At 42.1% G+C, this 17,834-nt stretch overlaps 1 protein-coding gene across 1 annotated transcript in view; it reads left to right on the top strand.

Annotated features, from left to right (window-relative positions):
• The window catches only part of zgc:172282 (leucine-rich repeat and fibronectin type III domain-containing protein 1-like protein), a 40,343-nt gene that overhangs the window by 10,910 nt on the left and 11,599 nt on the right, over nucleotides 1-17,834 (top strand). The window contains exon 2 of the mRNA XM_060888731.1: nucleotides 696-811. The gene's annotated coding sequence lies outside the window, so the exon portion shown is untranslated. The remainder of the gene's footprint in view (nucleotides 1-695; nucleotides 812-17,834) is intronic.

Below are 17,834 nucleotides of genomic sequence, written 5' to 3'. Positions count from 1 at the left end.
TGCACACAACACACTCCTGACACTCTTCTGTCACACACATGCACACAACACACTCCTGACACTCTTCTGTCACACACACGCACACAACACACTCCTGACACTCTTCTGTCACACACACGCACACAACACACTCCTGACACTCTTCTGTCACACACATGCACACAACACACTCCTGACACTCTTCTGTCACACACACACACAACACACTCCTGACACTCTTCTTCAGCTTCTTTCTCCTTGTCCTTCTGTTAGCCTGAGTGTGTGTTGTGACGGCTTTAGATGTTCACCTGAACAGGTAGTTGTGTTTCCATGAATTTTCCAGCTGCAGGTTTTCAGAGCGTTTGCACTAACGGGGATGTTTCAGACCTTTGTTAAGGCTCTGTGGCTTTTTCACGTGTTTATTACGTTGGTCTTTTACTGGTTCTAGTGAAGACAAATGTTGACCTTGGAGGAAGGTGAGTCGCTGACTCGTGTACCTGAACCTCCTCCTGACTCCTAAAGCATCATGGGTATTATTTTAAAGCTGCTCATGTGAATGTGTCAGTTTCCTTTCCTGAGTGTAACTTCTTCAGTATTTCTCCATAAAGACTGTTTAGGTTTGTCTTATTGAGGGTGTAAACATGCAGCTCGTCTTCTTCAGGGTAAAACTGAACATCTGACTAACACTAAATTGTTTATTTCTTCTGTCTCATAAGGGCAGCGATCTGCTTCCAGCCTCGTCCAGGTCCCCGTGTGAGGACACGTCCTGGTCTGGTGTGATAGATGGAATGAGGCCGTGTTTGACTCGTCTCCTGCGCTGTATTTGTCACAGGTAAGGACGTGTCTCTGAGTGTCTTCTGTACTCAGATCTAAACGAGAGCTTTTCAGCCTCTTAGGATTCTTCATGCCCATAAGGCCAGTTTTTCCTCTCTCAGTGAAGGAGGACTGATTGTTCTCTCCTTTAAAGCTTGTTGATTTGATATCGATTAGAACACGGCTCTGCTCTGAGAACATGTTGTTAGTCCACACTTGTGTTTGTTCTCGTTCCTCACATTCAGAACAGAACTCGCCTTCATCTGGGCAGCTTTCACTGGATTCACTGCCATGAAGCCCACACGCTTCTCTCTTCTCTCGTCGCCTTGGTTTCGTTCATGTTTAGGCGTTCTCTTGGCCGTGATGATTGGTGTTCTCTGCACATTTGCATGCTTTGTGTCCTGCACAGCGGCTGTGTGTGGAGTTGGTTGTGTGGGCAGCTCGCAGTAGTCTTTAGTTGAGCCTGAGCTAATTCACACCATCAAGCGACAATGGCTGCTATTTCTAGCATCAGCTTCAAGCCAACATTCAGGAGTTTCTCCTTCTCACAGGTGATGGCTGGTGAAATCACACGTGTTTCGTTGTATAGTTTCTACAGGAAACTGCAGTTACACAACCTGTTGATAGACAAACAGAAAAATCTGTAATTTTCTTTTGCTGAATAATTAAATGTGTAAATGTGGATAGAAAAGACACTTTAATTAAAGTTAATTAACAATAAATCCTATTAGATCTTTTTGCATCTTTAATGTGATTTAACAGTTTACAAAATTCTAAGTTCAAAAAAAAGAGAAAAGGGATATTAAAATATTTTTAGAAAGGTTTCTGCTGATGTTTAGTTAGTGTGAGTTGTGAGTTTTTGGTGAAGTCTTTAACTAATTAATCAGTCTTGAAGTTGTGAGGAATCTCCTGCAGATCTTTCTACAGGTTTCCTCTTGTTCATTGTGATCTTCTGAATCTGTTCCTTTATTGACTTGTGATGGTGCTGAAAGGTGACGTTTGTCTAACGGAGGACTGAGAGCATTACCCATGATTCCCTCTGTTACTGAACACTGGTTGTTTCAGCATGTATGTGGATATGACAATCAGCCTTTCCTCAACTCATTTGCTAAAATCGACCCATTTAGCCTCCTGTCTGTAAATGTGATGTAGTTATGTTATATAACAACATGCCAACTCTTATTTCATGAAAACCCTGAGAACGTCTCTGAGCACGCTGCTGCGCTGGGTGTTTATTTTACCCTCAGTGTTTAATGTGCATCTGAGCGCTCCTGTTAGGATCTGTTAGCATTTTAGCCTGGAGACAAAGCTGGAGGAACATCCTGAGAGCATGCAGTGTGTCTCACAGACGTAACACTCGTACTGCTCCAGTCTTCATCACACGCACCAAGACGTTTAGTAAGTAAGAGTAAAGAAACGCTTAAGTGTTTTTTTTTATCTCTACCCACTAAGTCTGTAAAGAATTTCACACATTTTTCTGTATTGAGAGAAAAAAGAGAAGACTAAATTAGAACTGCAGACAAACCAACTGCGCTGTTTACAAAGAAGAATCCAAGTGTCTACATGGGTGTTTATTCACCCTGAAGAAGAACACACACAGCTCTGGGAGACGGACTTGAGTTTGTTGAGCTCTTGTTGCAGTTTATAGTCTAGTGACTGGGTTTATAACTACAGATTTAGATTTTATTACATATCAGTGTTCTCACCACAGACCACACAAAATAAGACACAAAAGTGATTAAATAATAAAAAAAAAAATGGAATGGAATATAATATGTGAAGGTTTTCAGATCCTAATAGGATTTTGAGTGTTTTATTAAAGGCAGTTGGAGGTAAAGCCATTAATCCCAGTGCTAGTATTGACTTCACTAAACTTCTGTTTCTGTCAGCACGTGAGCCATGAGCGAGATGGTAAAGCTTTCAGCTCCACTTCAGGTTTGTTCTTCTCTCATCAGCGTCTGGATCTCTGACCTGCTTCAGTTTCTCTGTTTTCATTCATACTGTAATAAGTAACATGTCTGAACAAAGGCTTTTGTCTGTAGGGAAACACGATGAGTAAAAAAGCTAAAAGCTAAAGTACATGAGCTGTAATGAGAGGGAATCAGGAGCAGGTTTAGTTGTGTGTGTGCTGAAGGGTTAATAAATCAATCTCAACAAAACCAAGCAGTCGGGAAGCAGGCAGGAAGTCAGAGTGCATCAACTCCTGATACTCACAAAACCATGTGTATATCCAATAAGGAAGTGACAAGCAGAGCGAGGCTCAGACTCACAAACCGAGCGAGGGTCAGACTCACAAACAGTGCGAGGGTCAGACTCACAAACCGAGCGAGGGTCAGACTCACAAACCGAGCGAGGCTCAGACTCACAAACAGTGCGAGGGTCAGACTCACAAACCGAGCGAGGGTCAGACTCACAAACAGTGCGATTCTCAGACTCACAAACAGTGCGATTCTCAGACTCACAAACAGTGCGAGGCTCAGACTCACAAACCGAGCGAGGGTCAGACTCACAAACAGTGCGATTCTCAGACTCACAAACAGTGCGAGGGTCAGACTCACAAACCGAGCGAGGGTCAGACTCACAAACAGTGCGATTCTCAGACTCACAAACCGAGCGAGGGTCAGACTCACAAACCGAGCGAGGGTCAGACTCACAAACCGAGCGAGGGTCAGACTCACAAACCGAGCGAGGGTCAGACTCACAAACCGAGCGAGGCTCAGACTCACAAACAGTGCGAGGGTCAGACTCACAAACCGAGCGAGGGTCAGACTCACAAACAGTGCGATTCTCAGACTCACAAACAGTGCGATTCTCAGACTCACAAACAGTGCGAGGCTCAGACTCACAAACCGAGCGAGGGTCAGACTCACAAACAGTGCGATTCTCAGACTCACAAACAGTGCGAGGGTCAGACTCACAAACCGAGCGAGGGTCAGACTCACAAACAGTGCGATTCTCAGACTCACAAACCGAGCGAGGGTCAGACTCACAAACCGAGCGAGGGTCAGACTCACAAACCGAGCGAGGGTCAGACTCACAAACAGTGCGAGGCTCAGACTCACAAACAGAGCGATTCTCAGACTCACAAACAGTGCGAGGGTCAGACTCACAAACAGACCAAACATGAAACCGCAGATCAGAACTCACTAAATATATTAGCAGTGAGTAAGAGCCTGAATGGATCCTTCTAAAGTCCACACACAAGAAGTGACTGGAGGAACAGGAAGTGTGTGGTGTGCTGTGGTGTGTATGTGGTGTGCTGTGGTGTGTGTGAGAGAGTGTGTGTGTGTGTGTGTGTGTGTGCATTAGAGCCCTCTGTTTGTGTATAGTGACATGACTCTGCACATGTCTGTCTCCAGTGAGTGTAATATGAATATTTTAGGGATTAAGTTCTGGAGTCAGAGTCTCATCATCATCATCATCATCATCATCATCATCATCATCATCATCGATTCTGTGACATCACTTCACCCTGGAGCTACAGGACGTCTGAAGATCACCTTCTCCGATCACCGGTTCTCCTTATCCTAATATTTACCTTCATCTATAAAAAAATACAGGAATATTTCCATCTTTTACTGTTGAGCATTTTCATGTTTAGTGTTTCTTTGTCACCAGATTCTCTCCTTCATGTGTACGCATGTCATCTGGCCACAGTGGCGCCGCATCTGAGCTGGTTTGCAATTTTTTAATAGATCTTTAGACCAATGATAACACAGTATTTCTACACTAAATTCTGCTCAGAGTGAATTTAGTGCAGAAACCAGACGATTATCATAAAAACACACAAACAGCCGAAGATGTTACAGAAAAAGTCTCTGTGATCTGAAACACTATTTATTGGGACTAATGACATCCTTTTCAGGAGATGGTCCTTCAGAACACCTGAAAGTGATTACTGAGTCCAGCCTGAAGACCAGCCTTCTGAGCCATTCCCTCAGGTGGTGTTGTGATGGTGTTGATGGAGAACGCCCTGTTACACATCACACTCCAAATTTCATGAAAGCTTGAGGATACGACACATGTTCATACTCATACTCATCTTTCATACTCCTTAAACCTTGTTCTGTTTGTGCTTGTGGATGGAGTTCTGTTCTTCAGGAAGGAACCACACCCTCGAGAACCTGTTAATGACTCCTTAAGTCTGATCAGTCAGCAGAACTCTGGAGATGACTGGAGCCACTTCATGGCAGCAGATGCCTCCTAAATACAGTGGCTCCGACTTTTCTTTGTTTGTCAGCAGCTTGTTGTTTCATAGTCTCAGGTTTCTGCAGAATGCCTTTAAGATGGACCTGAAATAACCACCACTCCTGTGTGGACCAGAATAGACGACTTTACAGAATCTGATTATTTACAACCAAACAAATGTCATGTCCGGTTTATTCGGTCCTTTTGCCTGCTCATGTGTTTATATTTCTAGCGTTTGGCAGAAGCTCGTATCCACAGTCACTTACATTTATCTTTTTTACACATCTGAGGGTTCAGGGCTGTGCACCGGGTCCAGAAGGGCAGCTTTGGGGTGTTGAACTCATGACATTCTGATCATTATTTGTCTAATCCACTGAGCTTCCACTGAGGTGCACTTATTTCTGGCCTCCCTGAGTCATAGTCCTTTCACTGCAGATCCTGTGTAGTAATAATAATAATAATAATAATAATAACAATAATAATAATAACAATAACAATAATAATAATAACAATAATAATAATTTACAGTTACATTTAGAAAACAAATCCAATTTAAACTCAGCATGATGTTAGTCACAGTCTCAAGCTAATTACGTTGCACAAAATCCATCTGTATCTTATTTCTATCAAACTACATTTTCACATCATTTTATAATCATTATCTTGAAGCCTTCTAGATGATCAGTAATACTGTAATAAATAAGCTCTCAGCTCACACACACACACACACACACGAGTTTCCTTCTCTAATCAGCTCTCCTGCTGTTTGTAGTGCAGCACATGAACATTTGTAAATCCTAATAAAGACGAATCATGACTTAGATCCAGGTTTCACATCTATGACAAGTTCATGTTACTGTAGCAAAACAACCACAGAGTATTTTTAACAATCTGTCATTGAGAAGCAGAAGAATTTCGCAGTGAGTCACTTCTGATCTGTAACACAGCACCAGGAAGTGGACAGAGGTGTCTTCATGATGAAGAGGCGCTAAAAGTCGACACATGAGCTTCTACACCACAAAACATCTTTTAGGACCCTGGAGAATTGAGAACCAGAGAAGTCCACTGTTGGTTCAGGACACATTTTACTGTAGTTCCGGCTGTCGGACCGTTTTGGATGGAGCTGTGTGTAGTGAAGAGCTGTGTGTGTGTGTGTGTGTGTGTATATATGTGTGTGTGGTGTGTGTATATGTGTGTGTGTGTGTGTGTGTGTGTGTGTGTGTGTGTGTGTGCGCGTGGTGAAGCCCCTGAATGATGAGTCTCTTACCTGATGATCTGACTGTAGAAGTTGAACTTTTACGCAACACTTTAGTTTAGTTTTAGTTTCAGCCATTTTGCTCTGCTGTATCTGTGTGTTCTGCTTTACAGTCCCAGGGTTTCACTGTGTTTTATACCAGTCATGTACTACATACAGCCTCACTGTGCACTATATATCACACACAATTAAATCCATACAGACAGCTGAGTCGCTGGATATTTGTGCAGGTGTTGTGAACTCTGATATTAACTGCTGAACCCAGTCCTGATCCCAGTCCTGAACCCAGTCCTGATCCCAGTCCTGAACCCAGTCCTGATCCCAGTCCTGATCCCAGTCCTGAACCCAGTCCTGAACCCAGTCCTGATCCCAGCAGAGTTCGTCTGTACGGATTTAATTTGTCACCAAGCAGACGTTCGCTGGCAAGAAAAATGATATGGTAAAAAGGCACCCAGAAGAAGAAAATAATGGATGACAAAGCCAAAGGTTTGCACGTTCCCCAGTGATCGTGGCTCTTACGGCTGGACGAAGCTTGCTTTCAGTCCTGCTTTCCGTCCTGACTTGTCACATTAGCTGCAGAAAAAATGTTTGCTGCCATTCTGCAGACGTGAAGGAAGTGATGAGTGATGGATGGAAGCAGGAGTGAAAGCAAGCCCACGCTTTACATGAGCAGAGAATGAAGAGCTGTCCATTGGGCATAAAACTCTGTACTTATAGAGAGCAAGAGAAAGCTCCAGCTGGTTGGATTCATCTACGAGGAGCTGCTTCTTCACAGCAGGAAATTACATGGTGTCAGGTTTTCTCTTTAGTGATGATGTAGTGATGTAAACCTGCTCCAGCTTCCTGCAGGTGAGGCAGAAACGCCAGAAATGCCACATTTCCCTTTCTAAACTACTTCATTATCACTTTCATCATCATGGCTCCTGTTCCAGATGTTCCAGAAGACACTGATGATCTTTTTCTGGCTTTTCTGCTGCAGCTCATGGGGTATAGGGCAGGAGAACAAACCCTGGTCCAGTGCAAGGCAGCATTCACACTCACACACACACACACACACTCACACCCTGGTGCAGTTTAGCATAGCCAATCTGCCAGGCTGTGTGTTAAGGACCTGGAGGAAACGTTCTTCTTGCTTTACTCCACTTAGTAAAGCTGTGATTCCACGTGGTGTTTAACACGAGTTAAACATATTTATAATGTCTACTACAGATATGAACAATTAATTACAATGTGTTTACTCTAAAATGAAGATAACTCCGGTGCAGAGGATTTACTCTACAGAATACTAAACCTACATGAAACATGAATTAAAATTGTTTGTAAAATTGGAACAGAAATTGTACATTTGTTATATTGCCTTCTGTTTTTCTTTTAATCATGCCAAAAAGTTTTGGAAGAAATTAGACGTTTGAATTTGACAGAATTACCAGGTTTGTTAGAACATTTGCTGATGTGCAGAAGAATTTATTTCCCATCTTTCTACTGCTGTGTTTGGCGTCTCCGCTGGAGGACGTGTGATGCTGACGCAAAGTCTCCGATTGTTCTGCATCTGCAAATGCTTTGTAACCTGGAGTTTATAAAATGTGCTCTGACCTTCATTCATCTCCTAGAAACAAATTGAATTTTCGAGAAAGGCATGCATGATGCCTCTTGTTGCCATGGGAACCGTGATGAGACGGGGAGGGGGAGGGGGGGGGAGTGCGGTTTGCTCATGACAGCAGATCATGTACAGAACCTGACTGCGTGGTGGTGTAGATGCAGATGAAAACCTCGAGAGAACAGTCCACCAGCCTCAGAGGAGAATTACATGAATTTACATGAAGCTCAAACAAAATCAACTCAAATATCAGAAAAGCAACTTAATCTGTGTGAATAACAGCGTGACATGAACTAAAGCTGCCGGATGTAGCCAGAGCCGACCTGTGATCCTGATGGTGGTCCTGAGCAGTTTAACGGATGTAAAGATGTTATTTGTGTCTTCACGTGGTTCAGGACCACAGCCTTACAGCCAGTGAAGAACTGAAGCATTTCCACATTGGCGTGTAGCAGATAATCAGCACAGCGTTTCACTGCCGTTACAAGACAGCTCTCAGGGCTGTGGTTCGATTCTTCTAACTAAAATAGAACTTATTGATCAGCACTTACTTGCAGTTTAATTCCCTGTGGAAGAAACAAAAACACCTCAAATGCTTCGAGATTGCAAGAAGAAGAACTCTTCAGAAAGCTTTTTCCAGCACTGATACGTCTTCGTCCTAAAAGAATGCTGTGATGTGCTGTGGGTGTGTTTGTGGCGTTTATGGGAAGGTTAAATTACTGCAAATATAAAAAAAGCTCTGAATATATTTCTTTATATAGTTCTTAGTATAAAGAATATCTTCTTCCTCCATGTGATAAATGAGATGAAGCAAACAAGATGATTTAAAAGTTAAAAGCAAATTAAAATGGTTTTGAAAGAAAAAGAAGAAGAAACCTACAGTAAGTGTGTGATGGAGCATGTGTCTGTGATCACAATGAACAATCCACCTCATTATTCATCACTCAGCAGTAATCATCTCATACGTGTCATCCATGAAGTGATTCTGATTAACCACAAATAAAGAACAGCTGTTTCTCAAAGATTTTCTTGTCATCTTCTTGGTTTTCATCTGACACCATGTTCTTCAACCAGAATATAAACCATGTACAGGTAAAAGTACAGAGAAGGAAACGGCGACAAGAGAGTTTCCAGAACATTTAATGAAAATGCAGCACCACCGTGACATCAGCAAGAAATCACCAAGAACAGGAAGTTCTCTCAACACTGAAAAGATTAAATTGATCAGGGAGGAATCGCTGAAAGATGCGACACCTATCGGACCATCTCTTAGGGCCTTCTTACACCTGGTCACTTCATGTGTTGTCTCTGATCCGATATCTATCTGATTTGTTAAAACTGTTCCATTTACATTAGACCACATAAATGTGTCTCGGCGAATCGGATATCGATCCGATCTTTCTGCTCCCGCCCAAAATGTGAATATATTTTACCTCATTTCCGGGGTAATTGTAATGGAACACACTTTGGTGTGTGCGGTTTTCAGAACGCGATCAAAAAGAAGACGTAAAAACTCGTTACGATGTTTATGTTACAAACTACAGCGTTTTCTGTTTGCTGCGTTTTCGCTGGCAGCAGCAGCGCATTTTAATCCCTGACGAGACGCCTGTGTGAAAGATCACCTGAGTGACGTACTTCTGTTTGGGAGGAGTTTAGCGCTGACGTATGTGGCTTGAACAACCACATACATTTACACCTGTCCAGTTTCATCTGAAACACGTCCCAGACCACCTCCTGAAGGGGTTTGTACCATCAGATTTATATCCGTCTCCAAAACGTTTCGGAGGGCATTTAGACCTGGTCTTTTTACCATCGGGTAGATATCGGATCACAGAAAACACATGAAGTGACCAGGTGTAAAAAGCCCCTGAGATTCTTCACATGTCCAGGCTTGGGCCAGAGAACTACACAGGTACAATGACCATTAAAAAAATAACAGGGCAAAGTGTATTAGGCTCTGATGAGGCCTCAGTAGAACGTTAATCTAAATGACTTGTGGTTGTGTAAATGTTCAGATCTCTCAGCTTTCTGTTCTTCAGAGACCTCGAAACAAACTCTAATGGAGTGACTAAAGGACAAAAGCTTCAGTATTCAGCATCGTGCTTTAAAAGGAAAGTCTTCTGTAAGTGTAGGCATTAATATGATGGTGTGGTTAAAAAGGAAAACTTCTGAATCACTGTCTGATGCATGAACATGTTCTCACAGCCTTTATATTCTGTCACATTGTTTTTCCCTGACATTTTGAAATTGCTTAATAAAACCCGGTGTTCACATTTTTTATGGCTTTCTGTTGCATTGATGAGCAATTCGCTTCATGCAGAATATTGAGTTCAGATGCAAATCCAAACACCGCAGGCACAAAAATAGTGTCATAAATCCTTGTGACAAGCGAGCGTGGCTACATGCTTAAATACATTACAGTGAAATCTGTGTAGAACATTTTATACACAGCTTCTGAATGTGTTCGGCTGAGACCTGAATCCTGCTGAGACAAAACCCTGACCATGTTACCTCCAGTTAAACCTCATTACTCCTCATTTCTCCCAGGAAATATCAATCTTATAAACTTCTCACCACCTGAGGGTCAAACTTTGGTCCTTTATGATCTGTGTAAAAGGTGCAGATTTGTTATCGGTATCTGGAGCAGTGATGCCTCAGTCAGTCAGCTGTTCTTTACTATTGTTAATATAGCAGCAAAAAAGTCTCAGAAATATGAATTGACTGCTGTGGCAGTGTGAAGTGGGATTGAGGTGTGAGTCAGGTGTGTGATTAGACCAGGTGAGTGCTGCGTGATGGTGGTGGTGGTGGTGAGAGTTTGTCTCTCTACAGGATGTGGAGGTGCTGCTGGGTCTGGGTGATGCCTTGACAGGTGCTGTTGAGTGTTCAGGATGTTCTCCATTATGTGCACAAACAGAATCACTTGACTCTCCACAGTTCTGTTGAGATGAGAGATCTACTCGAGTCCTGCTGAAGCCAACAATCATCTCTTTCCTCTCATCAATGCTGAGAGATTGTTTTCTCTGCACAATTCTGCCAGCTTCTCTCCAGCTCTCTGTACACTGACTTACTGGTAGTGAAGAAGTCGACAACCGTAATGACATCAGCACACGTCATGTGGTTTGCAGCACAGTCATGAGTCTGAATGATAACCTGAGACCTGAGCAGATCCTAGGAGAGCTTCAGGGTTCAGTGTGGTGGAGCTGGAGGAGGTGCTGCTGATCCTGACGGACTGGGATCTGAGGTCAAGAGTCCAGGATCCAGTTACAGAGGGATGTGGAGAAACTGAAGTAGGCTAGAATAATGATAATAATAATAATAATGATAATGACAATAATAATAAAATTAATAATAATAATAATAATAATAATAATAATGATAATAAAGGGGGGCACGGTGGCTTAGTGGTTAGCACGTTCGCCTCACACCTCCAGGGTCGGGGTTCGATTCCCGCCTCCACCTTGTGTGTGTGGAGTTTGCATGTTCTCCCCGTGCCTCGGGGGTTTCCTCCGGGTACTCCGGTTTCCTCCCCCGGTCCAAAGACATGCATGGTAGGTTGATTGGCATCTCTGGAAAATTGTCCGTAGTGTGTGAGTGTGTGAGTGAATGAGAGTGTGTGTGTGTGCCCTGCGATGGGTTGGCACTCCGTCCAGGGTGTATCCTGCCTTGATGCCCGATGACGCCTGAGATAGGCACAGGCTCCCCGTGACCCGAGGTAGTTCGGATAAGCGGTAGAAGATGAATGAATGAATGAATGAATGAATGATAATAAAGATAAAGATAATGATGATAATAAAATCAATAATAATGATGATTATGATGATGATAATAATAATAATACATGTAGAAACAAGCAGAAATCTATCCAGTCCAAGCACAACAAATATTAACTGGTTTCATCTTCAGTATGATCTCATTACCAGATTCCAGCTCAGTCTGACTCTCGGTTTCTGAGAAAGTTATTTGAACTTCTCACAACTTCCTACAAGCCAAATCTTTTCCCAAATCTCCTCATAATCTTGTTCTGAACTTTTCAGGTTGTGTGTGAAAGCATGCAGCTGTTCCTAATATGCATATGCTTTAGTAAATTAAATTAAATGTAATTAATTCAGTTCATAACCATACTTTCATCTCTGCACAGTTAGGACTGATTACTGGGAATATTATTTATTACGGTTTAATAAATATTGAAGATCGGAATCTAGAGAATATTTTCTTGCCAAATTTGTACAGATTTTCTAACTAATTCCCAAACGGTTTGGATTGAGGCTGAGTGAGTCTCAGCAACATGTTTAGATCTAAACCTTAGAGAACAACGGAAGAGATTTTACTTAGTTTTTATTTCCAAGAAATGTGCTTTTTTATTTTATATTTATTTAAAAGTATGATGAGAAGCTCCATCCAGCTCGTCTCAGAGTCTCAGGAACCTGCTGACCAGGTTTGTGTCTGTGGGACCTGTGCTTTGATCCGCAGTGTTTGAGTCTGATTTCTCTGACACTTGGACTCCTCTGTCTGATATCTGACTCTGTTTGATCTTCGTGTTCATCTCGGACTTTACTGAATCTTCTGACTCTCAGATGTTTGGACTGGTTCCTGAATCTTTCAGCTGTGGCCCTTGATACCACTTTGTTGTCACAGTGAAGTGCGACAACTAATTAAAAACCTCCACCAGAGAGCCAGCTGAAATGAAATGAAATGAAATGAAATGAAATCGCACGTCCATAAAGAGGTCATTATTATGGCTGACATGCCGACTGACTTTAATAAGAAGAATCTACTTATTATCTATTACACAGAAACTACTGTGTACATAAATGTGTAATTAAACTTTATTCTATCTGCTCCAGGGATCACAGGTAGTCGAGAGTCAGACACAAAGATGTGCTAAATTGTCACTTTATTATCAGAAGCTCATGGGATCGAACCTCCATGATGTCCAGGTCTTGGTTTCTTAGAGAGCAAAACTCTTAGGACTGGAACGTTCTCTCTCCTGCCAGTAGCTCCAGACCTCTGTGTGTGAGTGTGAGCTGGTGTGTGCAGACGAGGACCGACGCTGCTGTATGATGGAGGAGAGCTGACCGTTACAAGGTGATTTAGCAGGTGACCAAACTGAGAAGAGAAAGAAACGAAAGCTGAACACATACTGTACTGTATGTCAGTGTGCAGTTTTACAACACACAGAGCAGCTGATGGAAACCTTCAACATTCAGAGCCTTAAAGTCAGATGATGAAACAAAGGCTGTGGGTTACAATCAAACATAACGAATCATGGCTAGTTTTCTCTGGTGTGACTCATTATCTGAAGCACAGAGCTTTAATTATCCTCCTTTTAGCTGCTTGTGCTCAGGGTCACATGCTCTCTGTAGCTCTGAGCTGGGTTTAAATCCTTTGCTCTTCACCACCACTTAGGAACATCCAGGTCTCTGTGGTGTTTCTTTAACCTCAGAACAAGTGATGGAGCCTGACTGTGTGTGTGTGTGTGTGTGTGTGTGTGGGTGTGTGGGTGGTGTGGATTAGGTTCACTGTGATGTTTCAGTTTAACACTCACTAGTTACTTCCTGTGATTACTAATGTTACAGCAATAAACTCTTTCTCACAGTGAAGCAGTGTGGTCTTTTTCTCATCAGCCTTTCTCAGTCTTGTTATCAAGAAATCCAGAAACGTTTCATTCATGAACACTGTTTTTTTTTTACTATTACAGCGCACTGACAACGGAGTTTCCTTTTGTAAATGTTCAGCAGTTCTTAAATCCCTGTGTTGAGTTACTACAGAAACATGAACATATTGTAACAAGAACATAAGCCTGAGAGTTACAGAGAATACGTCAGTTCCTTCAGACCTTCTGATGATGAGACTCAAGAACTCAACATCACTGTGGTGTACATCTAAAATATACAACCACAAAATATAAATATATAAATATATAAATGTGCCTCCTGGTGGTCCAGCAGCAGGACCCCACACTCTCAGTCGGGGTCGATTCCCAGCCACTGAAGGTCACAAGCCGGAATAAAATGTGAGGGTTGCGTCAGAAAGGACATGATGCTGCAACTCAGACATGTGGACCATGTGATCCGCTGTCACGAACAGGGAGCAGCCAAAAGAACAACATCAGTAAATATAAATGTAGTGCATATGGATGTGTAGAGTATTAACTCACTCGGCTACGTTGATGGAATGTGTTCAGTAACATTTCATGCTTAAGGGGCTTTTTTCCTGCTTTTTTCCAACAGTGCAGGAGGATGTGATTCACCACAGACGTGTCCAGTAATCCTGGGGGAAATAAATTGGGCTTATGTTCTCACTGTAGTGTCCTTCTGAGCATCTGACAGCTCTACTCCTCCCATGTGTTTGTTGTAATCCTAAGACTAGCTGCTGGAGCAGAAATGTCCTTCCTCCTTCAGCCCTTCTTGTTCATTACACTGAAATCTCGGCTCTCTTTGGGAGGTCATTAGTGGTTGTTTTTGAAAAGCCACTTCTGTTTGGTCTGATGGTGCCACAGGCTCCAATTTGTAAAGGAGTTGACTGGATTCTTTGAACAGAGAGGGACTGGTGTGAAATTGTTCCACAATTAAGCCTAATTGGTAACCAGTTTGAAGCAGAGAGACGTGCGACAGGCTTGTTACCTGTCTGTACAGGTGGCCCTTTTACTTAATCGTTTACCCAGAGATTTATTCAGACAGGACGATCGGCTAATAATCCCATTTTGTAGATTTAATTAATTAGGACAACTAACACACAATACAGGGTCATGGTGGCTTAGTGGTTAGAACGTTGGCCTCACACCTACAGGGTCGGGGTTCGATTCCCACCTCCACCTTGTGTGTGTGGAGTTTGCATGTTCTCCCCGTGCCTCGGGGGTTTCCTCCGGGTACTCCGGTTTCTTCCCCCGGTCCAAAGACATGCATGGTAGGTTGATTGGCATCTCTGGAAAATTGTCCGTAGTGTGTGTGTGTGTGAGTGAATGAGAGTGTGTGTGTGTGTGCCCTGTGATGGGTTGGCACTCCGTCCAGGGTGTATCCTGCCTTGATGCCCGATGACGCCTGAGATAGGCACAGGCTCCCCGTGACCCGAGGTAGTTCGGATAAGTGGTAGAAAATGAATGAGTGAGTGAATGAATGAACACATAATACACAAAACACACAATAACAACACACTACAGTTATGATTCATTTCATGATCCTGGCTTCGTGATTTGATCGACTTTGTTTAAATCATCAGAATCTTTTGTATTAAATTTGAATGAAGAAAAATGATCACATGGTTCTTTGTCCTGGAAATAACTGCTGTAATGTAGATGTATGAAAGTTATAATCAGTGTGAGTGAGATATATAGATTATAGAATCTGTTATAGATAGTTTTGGACCTTCTGCTCCTGTAGTGTTTGATGTGGTGTGTGAGATGGTTCTTGTTGTGGTTGTAAAGAGTGATTATTTTGAGTTTCTTTATCCTTCCTACATCTCCTTTATTCTTCCTACATTTTTCCTCAACAAGGTGTTTCCACATAGTAGAAGTTTCACTCTGTGTTTTTTTCCTGCACCATTCTGTGTAAACACTATTGTTGTGTATAAAAACCCCAGCAGGAGAGCAGCAGTTCCTGTTCCCATCTGACCCAGGTGATACCTTTGGTGTTCCTGTTTACATTCATCATGAGGAAAAGCTCCTGATGAACAGCGGAATGTTCTGCACAATTCCCTGATTAAAGGTTGATTAAATGACACATGATTAAAGCTTCATGCTGATCACCTGCCTGATCACAGAGCTTTCACCTGTGATCTCTGAGGTTCTGTCTGGCTCGTGGCCTGCACTTGGATCAGTCATGCAAAAAGTGTAATACTCACAGAGCCAGCAGTGCACAGAAAAAAGTGATAAGCCTCATGGTGCACAGCTGCTGGTGAGGATATTAAACCTAACTCAGCATGAATGGTGGAGCAGCTTGGAAAGTTTAAAGGTTACCTGCTGCCTCATATTTTTGGTTTGTTCCTCAGAGAGTTTGGGGCTCATTGGCCTGTGGACAAAAGAGTTGTTATAAAATGTTTTTTCCAGGTTCTGGAGACGACTTCTTATCTAAATTACAGTTGCATAGAGTTCTGACACGTATCACTGTGGCCTGCAAAGATTAGAGTGAAATCTGTAGGATCTTTTTAAAGCCCCGAACAAACACAAGTGGGTATTACAGTTAGGCACTCAGACTTACAGCTTCACACTCTTACAGCGTGTTATATGTACAGTTATATTACAGTGTGTTAGCGCTTATATATTCATAAACAGTGTTGTAATGTAACGGAGTACAAATACTTCGTTACTGTACTTAAGTAGAAATGTCACGTATCTGTACTTTACTTCACTATTTAAATTTATGTCAACTTTCACTTTTACTTCACTACATTTACTAGATAAAATTTATACTTTTACTCCGTTATATTTCCACTAAACATCTTCGTTACTCGTTACTACAAAATAAAATCAGAAGAAATGTGTGTGACTGTAATAATGGAGGTTTGGTGAATCACTGCTCCTAGATTACATTACGCTCCACACGCTGTACGGAGAAGCACAGGGACGCGCAGCGTGCACGCGCAGTCAGAGCTGGAGGCGCAGCGTGCACGCGCAGTCAGAGCTGGAGGCGCAGCGTGCACGCGCAGTCAGAGCTGGAGGCGCAGCGTGCACGCGCAGTCAGAGCTGGAGGCGCAGCGTGCACGCGCAGTCAGAGCTGGAGGCGTTTATCTATAACGTTAATCGGCTGAAAGCCGCAAAGAGGCAACCAAAAGTAGTGAAATGTCACTATTCTTATTACCAGAGTTGTAACACAAACAAAATATTAATGTAAATAATCCATTTAGTACTAAATAAAAATAACATTTATTGATTTGGTCTTTGTGAATATTAGTTTATTAATGACTACATTCATTAGACACACTGTTTGTAGAGAATGTACACACACATGAACTGATCTGATTCAACACTGACATCATTACATCATACATAAAATTTTGGTGTCCACTTTTGACATTTAATAATCCCATAACTTTTGTCTTACTGTGTAGTCATATAATATATAATATAAAACTCTTCTTGTTTTTAATTCTCACTGAGGACTAAAACCCCTAAAGATGAGACCCTAGAACTGCCCCTGATCTTATGTCTACTGAAAATCACTGAAATTTTACTTTTTACTTTTACTTCAAATACTTAAGTACATTAAATATCAGATACTTTAAGACTTTTACTTGAGTAATATTCTAAAAGGTAACTTTCACTTCTACCAAAGTCTTTTTCTAGTACGATACTTGTACTTTTACTCAAGTGTTTTCTACTACTTTATACATCACTGTTCATAAACTACTTCATAATATAAAATTTAGATTTATATTTTTGCCCTTAAATGATTAAGTAGTAATGTCAGTTCTCAATATGAGTCAAATAACTCACTGTTAGCATTAGCAAGGACATGCGAAGAAGCCTCTAATTGTGGAAAGACAGAAAACAGACTTATTCTCACTGTGACGTGATGAGTATCTGCTTGTGAAGTCACTGAGCAGCGGAAAGAAGTGAATGTGTCAGAGAAGGATAAAGTGAATAATTCCTCAGACATGTCCATGCATCTGCACTGACATCACACATTTGGTAGAAGTAGATGAAAATACAAACTAACACACACACACACACAGAGAGAGAGAGAGAGAGAGAGAGAGAGAGAGAGGGAGAGAGAGAGAGAGAGAGAGAGAGAGAGAGAGAGAGAGAGAGAGAGAGAGAGAGAGAGAGAGAGAGAGAGAGAGAGAGAGAGAGAGAGAGAGAGAGAGAGAGAGAGAGAGAGAGAGAAATCTTCTGCATTCAGACAGCCTGATTCATTCCGGTTAAAGAAACCGCTGAGGCGTTTGGGAGGCTCATAACTGTAGATATGGGGCTGTACTCAGTGGTGGAGAACACAGGATTCAAACCCCTGTCTGGGGCAAGAGAAAGCAACGTGACATCGACAGCACACTAAATAACAGCAGAAGTCCTAT

Source organism: Tachysurus vachellii, chromosome 15, assembly GCF_030014155.1.
Source record: "Tachysurus vachellii isolate PV-2020 chromosome 15, HZAU_Pvac_v1, whole genome shotgun sequence".
Lineage (NCBI taxonomy): Eukaryota > Metazoa > Chordata > Actinopteri > Siluriformes > Bagridae > Tachysurus > Tachysurus vachellii.
Note: the sequence above shows the minus strand (reverse complement) of the source record. Positions and strands in the feature narration are given on the sequence as shown.